The following is a 6,000-nucleotide window of genomic DNA, read 5'->3' on the forward strand; positions in this document are numbered from 1 at the left end:
TTAAGATCTAAAATTAGCCCTTGCTGCCTTTTGATTCTGTAAAAAGACTATAACTGACAGCACAGTTGTCATGAGGGAGAGTGTTGATGCTTCTGTGAGGAAAAGCCTCTTCAATGAAACATTGGTGCAATCATGATCCACTCCTTGTAAATGTGAATAATGAGTTTGCAGCCACTTAAGATCCAAACAGAGCATGGAGCAGCCGGCGATTGGATTCAGCGTGCATGCATGTAGATTACGCATTCGCCTGAAAACCCGTGCAACTGCTCGCAACGCAGCGTGTGCAACGTGTGCAACAGCCAAATGTGAATTTTGGAGAGGCCAGCGGTGCAAGGGAAGAAGACACTGCACGCTTTTATGTAGGTCAATGTTTTCAGATCGGCCTAAGACTCATGCTTGTTTACGTGTGAGAGGAGCACTGAATGGGAGTGTGCGTGGGGGGAGGGGGAGGGGCCTTGTGATAACTATATGTATGTTTGTGTGTAGGGAGGCAAGGGCAACGAGAGAGGGGGGTGCTGAGCTAGCCAGATGGAGATTGCAGGGCTAACTGAGAGACTGGCCTTTGTCTGGTCATCCTCAGTTGGCCCTCTAACTACCAATAAGTCCAGCGTGATGCCTAGCTCAGTGGGTTTATCTTCAACTCATTACAGCGCATTCTCAACCTGTACATAGGTTTATATAGGCACGAGTAGAGGACTCACGGGAGCCAGCAGAACACATGGAATCACCATCTCGGAGCAGAGTTCAAACTAGGGCACAGAAGTGATTTCTTTTTCTTTCTTATCTCTGATGCACAGGCACAGCCGGAGATCTGAAGCTGTACAAAGGAAATAAATCTCGGTTTCTGAAGAGAAACGAGGTGCACCGGTTCGATGTGTTAAGGGTGCAGCAATAGGAAAGCACAGTTCAAACAGTGTTTGAGCCGAATTAAGCCTGCCTGCCTAATCCCTGTAAGCCTGCAGCCGCACTCTGCACTAGAATCAGGTTGTTTATCACACTGTTTTCACCAACCAAGCCTTTCACAGTGGATTGTCCTCCGATAACTCATCGATGTAAAATGCTATTCGTTTGCTAATCTCTCTGAGGCCTGTCAACTGAGCAACCCATTTCTTCTCAACAAAGCTTCATTTTTCCTCTCCATTCTCACTTTCCCCTTCACTCTATGTATTTTAGGCATCTCCTCTCTTCTCTCTCCCTCTGCCCCCAGCTGACACGGGCTGCAACAGTTGTAACATTGAGGTGCACTTTGATTTAGGACTAAATGAATGTGGCACACTGTTTCTGTTTCCAGGCAACCATGTCATAGGAGAAGGGCAGCGTGGATATTCTAGAGACACAATGTCAAAAAGATTGCATGGCCAATAGTCTGGTGACAACATGCGTGGGCACTCGTGCACACACACAAACACACACACACACACACACACACACACACACACACACACACACACACACACACACACACACACACACACACACACACACACACACACACACACACACACACACACAGTGCTGTGCAGTGGACCAAGTAAGGGTTAGCCTGTAAACCCAGGCACACACAGGTGCAACATTTGGCATTTTAGGGCATTTGGGAATTTTATGTGGATGTGGGTTGAGAAAACACCACTTTTGCATGCATTATTTTGTAAAAGCAAGTGTTATGATGCATACTTACAATGAGGCTGTGTCCCTGCTGGTTTGTGGACCACCGTGTCTTCTGTCTTCCCCTGATGAGTCCAGTGCACGCTAGTGAACTCTGACCTATGCTGGAGCACCCTATTCCACTTAAATCCACATGCACTTCCATCCATGGTATGTTCCAACCGATTGACTTGCTAGAAGGAGTCACTGTTACCCAGGATAAGGCTGGTGCTAGAGGGGAGCTGGGCCATTGGGTGCCCAGCCCAATGCTCCCTCCCCCTGGGCAGAAAAGGGAGATGCGACCCCTCCAGTCCAGATGGCGGTAAACTCCTTGCCAGGTGCCAGCTTCACCGCTCCACACATCTGCACATGCTAGAGACAGAAGGGAGATGCAGCGTTGCAACAGACCGCACCCGCAAGCATGACACAAATTCACACTAGCACTCTCAAACACTCATCGTCAAACTCTTCTTGCAGCTGCAGACTAGGCACTCACAGTCTTTCCGATGCTTCTCTCGCAGAATGTCCCTGCTTTTGCTTTGATATGTCCAAATGCACAAAATATCTTGCACAGGGGAAAGGAATCCTCATCCACGGTGCCCTGGAGGTTGAGACCGAGGTAAAGCAGAGTGGTTTGGGTTTCCAGGTATGGCATTCCCTGCCGGCTCCCTCTGCCCTGCTCGTCCACACAGGTCTGTACAGTCAGTCTGTGCTTAAGCAGATGACACCGGGCTTCCCAACTATAGATCACAACAACAAGAACACGCCCACTGCCTACTGTAGCCACCTTCTACCAGAGCGTCATCCTCTCTCCCTCTCTCCCTCTCTCTCCTCCCTTTGCCTACTCTCCTATTTCTCTTCCTGTGTGCCTTTAACTCATCTTCGTAAGCAGTCATGCCCTAGTTCATTCCTCCAGTTGGTCGTTTTTCTGTTTTTGTCCCGCCTGCCTTCCCTTTGCTGCAGCTGCACTGTAACCGGAGCCTGAATGTGTTTTTTCTGGGGGTTTTCAGCACCACGGAGAGCTCCCTCTCTGTCGGAGGGTGAAGGGGCGGGGGTGGGGGGTTGAGTGGGTGGGCACACTCAGAGGGGGGACGAGTGGAGAGATGGGAGAGGTGGTAGTGGCTGAGTGGGAGGAGTCACCGGGTTGCCAGGGTGTGACCTCATTAGACACAACCTCCTCTTCCCCCGGCAACCGCTGCGCTCCCCCCCTCCACGACACCCCCGCTCCCCCTCCCTCCCCCAGCTCTTACAGCTCGTAAACAAGACCACGACACAAAAACACTTGCAGTGAATACACCGTGTTGCTCTCAAGTGCATTGCATGTACAGTAGCCAAAACAAAGCAGAGCAAAACAAAGAGGAGCAAACACATGCAAAACAAAAAAAACAACACAAAAAGGGGAGAACAATGCTTTGCATTTCCAATACACACACATTGACACACTGATGCAAGATTTTAGTCAAATGTTTTTGCATAGACAAACAAAGCAGGCTATCCAGAATAGAGACTTGTTCCCAGTGGCCACAAAGATGAAGGGGATGAAAGCAGGGACAGAGTTGAACCTGAGTAGCGTGTTTGTTTGGGGGGGGGGGCTTCTGCGGCTGTCGTTTACTTCTGCTTGACTGTCTGGGGGACAAGTGTCGGTTTCAGTGGCGCTGTTGGTTGTTTACGTGGTGGGAGCGCCTGGTATACGGTGCTGAAGCATGGTTTAGGGAGGGTGAGTGGGTCGGGTGGGGTGGGGGGCTGGGTGAGCTCTGATGGATTAACACCGTCGACACAAAAGGATTAGGGAGCAGAGATCTGTTGTTTTCATCAACCCTTCCCTCCATTTCTCTTAACCCCCGCCCTTCTCCCCCTCCCTCCCTCCCCCTCTCTGCCTGGTTCTGCCACGCTTTTAGCATGGTTGGGTGTGTGTGGTGGGGTGGAGTGGAGTGGGGTACAAAAAAAAACAACACTATTCACAAACATGTAATGGTCAGTTTAAAATAGAGATGGGGATAAAGATAAAGGGGGTTGTTGTAAAAAAAAAAAAAAAGAAGAAGGGGGAGGCAAAAGAGCAACAATGCACTGGGGGTTCAGCGGGGCTATGAATGAACCACTGTGCTGGATTGCATATGATTATCTAAAGAGGCAGCTGTTTTTGAGAGAGAGGAACAAAAAAAGGTAAATAGGGTGACACTAAACCACATTTCTCTGCACCCAGTTCCAGCACCCCTCTCATGACAGCGTGCCACATGCCATAAATAGTCAATTGCTATGATCTCACTGAGATAAAATGCTCTGTCAAAAGGTAGTCACCCCCTTTTTTCTGCCTATTGTGAGGGATGTTGGTCGACTGGTCACGCACAAAGCAAGTCACTCTATCCAAACCGACTCAGCACACTCACCCAAGCACATGCACATACACAAGGGGCGCCCGCTCTGACCTCAGTGCACGGCCCGTGTGTACAATCTCAAAGGAAGTATTTAGATCACATCCAAGTTCAATGAACACAGACAGAGAGGAAATCCCAGGGGTGAATAGGTTAAACAAATCTTTCCACCTATGTGCATAACAGTCCTTTGTTTTGTGAACAGCGGAGGACGCTCCCTCTGGGAGAGAATAGAGGGTGAAATAAGATGCAATGCCCGTAACTTTTCTGTTCACACACGCTTACACACCCATAAAGACTTGCAAACAAAGAGAAAGGCATCCAGCCTGAATACATTATTAAAAGCATGTTTTATTGTATATCAATTTATTAACTTCGTAGCTGGAGGTATGAAATTATAGTTTTTCTACATATGTAAAGCTAATGAAACCTATTGTGTGATGATAATACTCAATTTAAAATATTTGGAGTGAGTATATGGGCTGCAATTGGTAAATGGAACTAATTAGAACCAATCCTCTCAACACAACACATATTGGAGGCTGATCACAATAAATCAAATCAATTTTGTGGGTAGATAATATCTCTTTACAAACAGATCAATAACATGCGCTCAGCAAATTAGTCTTATCGGTCTAAGTTATTGGCAAAGTAACATAATCTTGCAAGTGCAAATATGTGGTGGAGCATCGTGACGTTAATGACTGTTTACAAACCAATGCGCCCTGGAGCAGATGCCTGGTGCTCGCTTCAATCATGCATGTAATAGTGTTGTATTGATCCCCTGCTGTAACAGGCTAATGAAGAGTCTATGAAAGCCATTAAACCGATCAATTAAATGCCGCTGAGGAAATAGACTCATCATAAACAGAGAAAGGAGTCTGCTTTACAGGGTTTTTATTAAGTGTGATTTACTGCTGCCATGGATTGGCACCTGAACATGGCTCTACTGTAAATGTTGTCTGCTTGTAAGGAGGATGTGGGGTGACATTCAGATTCTTGAAAGTGTCTGTGATGTTTAGTGGCCATGCAGGTGAGGATGAAGAAGGCACTGGCAGGACTGATAGTGGCACTGAAGATGTCAGACTCTCATTAAAGATGCAGCAGGGCTTACTTCCACTCCTCACATCTCCACCCGAGAGAAATGGAGCATAAGGTTCTTGCTCTGACCAGCGCTGTGCAGACATTTGACCACTCCTTGTTTCATGTATGCAGGCACTTACTGTATTTTATTCCTTTCCTGCTCAATCCTTATAAGCCACCTTATTTAGGAGTTTCTGACGGAAAGGTGCTCCTTTACTTGGAGGGATATTTCACCAAAAAAAAGTTCCTTAGAATCCAGCTGCTCAGCATGTGGCAATGTTCTACTTAATCAAGCTTCACCAAACTCATTTATCACCACTTCCTCCCTCGTGAGATGTCAAGCTGAGGCATGTCTCTCTCTCTAACGACCACCCTCCACACATTTCCCGCTGTTCCACCAAAACAGAGAGGTGCAAATGGGAGACTGAGGAGCATAATCTCTCAAACAGGCGGTTGCGGGCTCCAATCTTTGGGGGTTTAACCCCCTGTAAGCCCCTTAAATACCGGGTTTAGAGGGCCAGAACTGATGGGCTAAAGCCTCCAGAGATTGTCGACTCACTACTGGACTCAGACACAGCATGAGGACACAGAATGAAGGATCCCCTGCGATGACTACAGCAGCCATTTCATCCTTCTGTGGTTAAAGTCAAAGGATCGGATGGGCTAAATTGGCATAGGAGGTGACAAAGTTATGTTCATGATCATATTATCATATGGATAAATGAAGGATGCTAGGGGTGACTGATGACCTTCTACCAACTGCTAACAAGGGATACAGGAGATCATTTTAGTTCAAAATGAGAACTGGCTTTGAAATAAGGTTTGACTGGAGAGAAAAAAATGACAGAAAACATGTTGTTTCTTGTCATCTCCTATTGACCTGACTTTGAACTATGTTAAT

This window comes from Anoplopoma fimbria, chromosome 3 (assembly GCF_027596085.1).
Source record: "Anoplopoma fimbria isolate UVic2021 breed Golden Eagle Sablefish chromosome 3, Afim_UVic_2022, whole genome shotgun sequence".
Taxonomy (NCBI): domain Eukaryota; kingdom Metazoa; phylum Chordata; class Actinopteri; order Perciformes; family Anoplopomatidae; genus Anoplopoma; species Anoplopoma fimbria.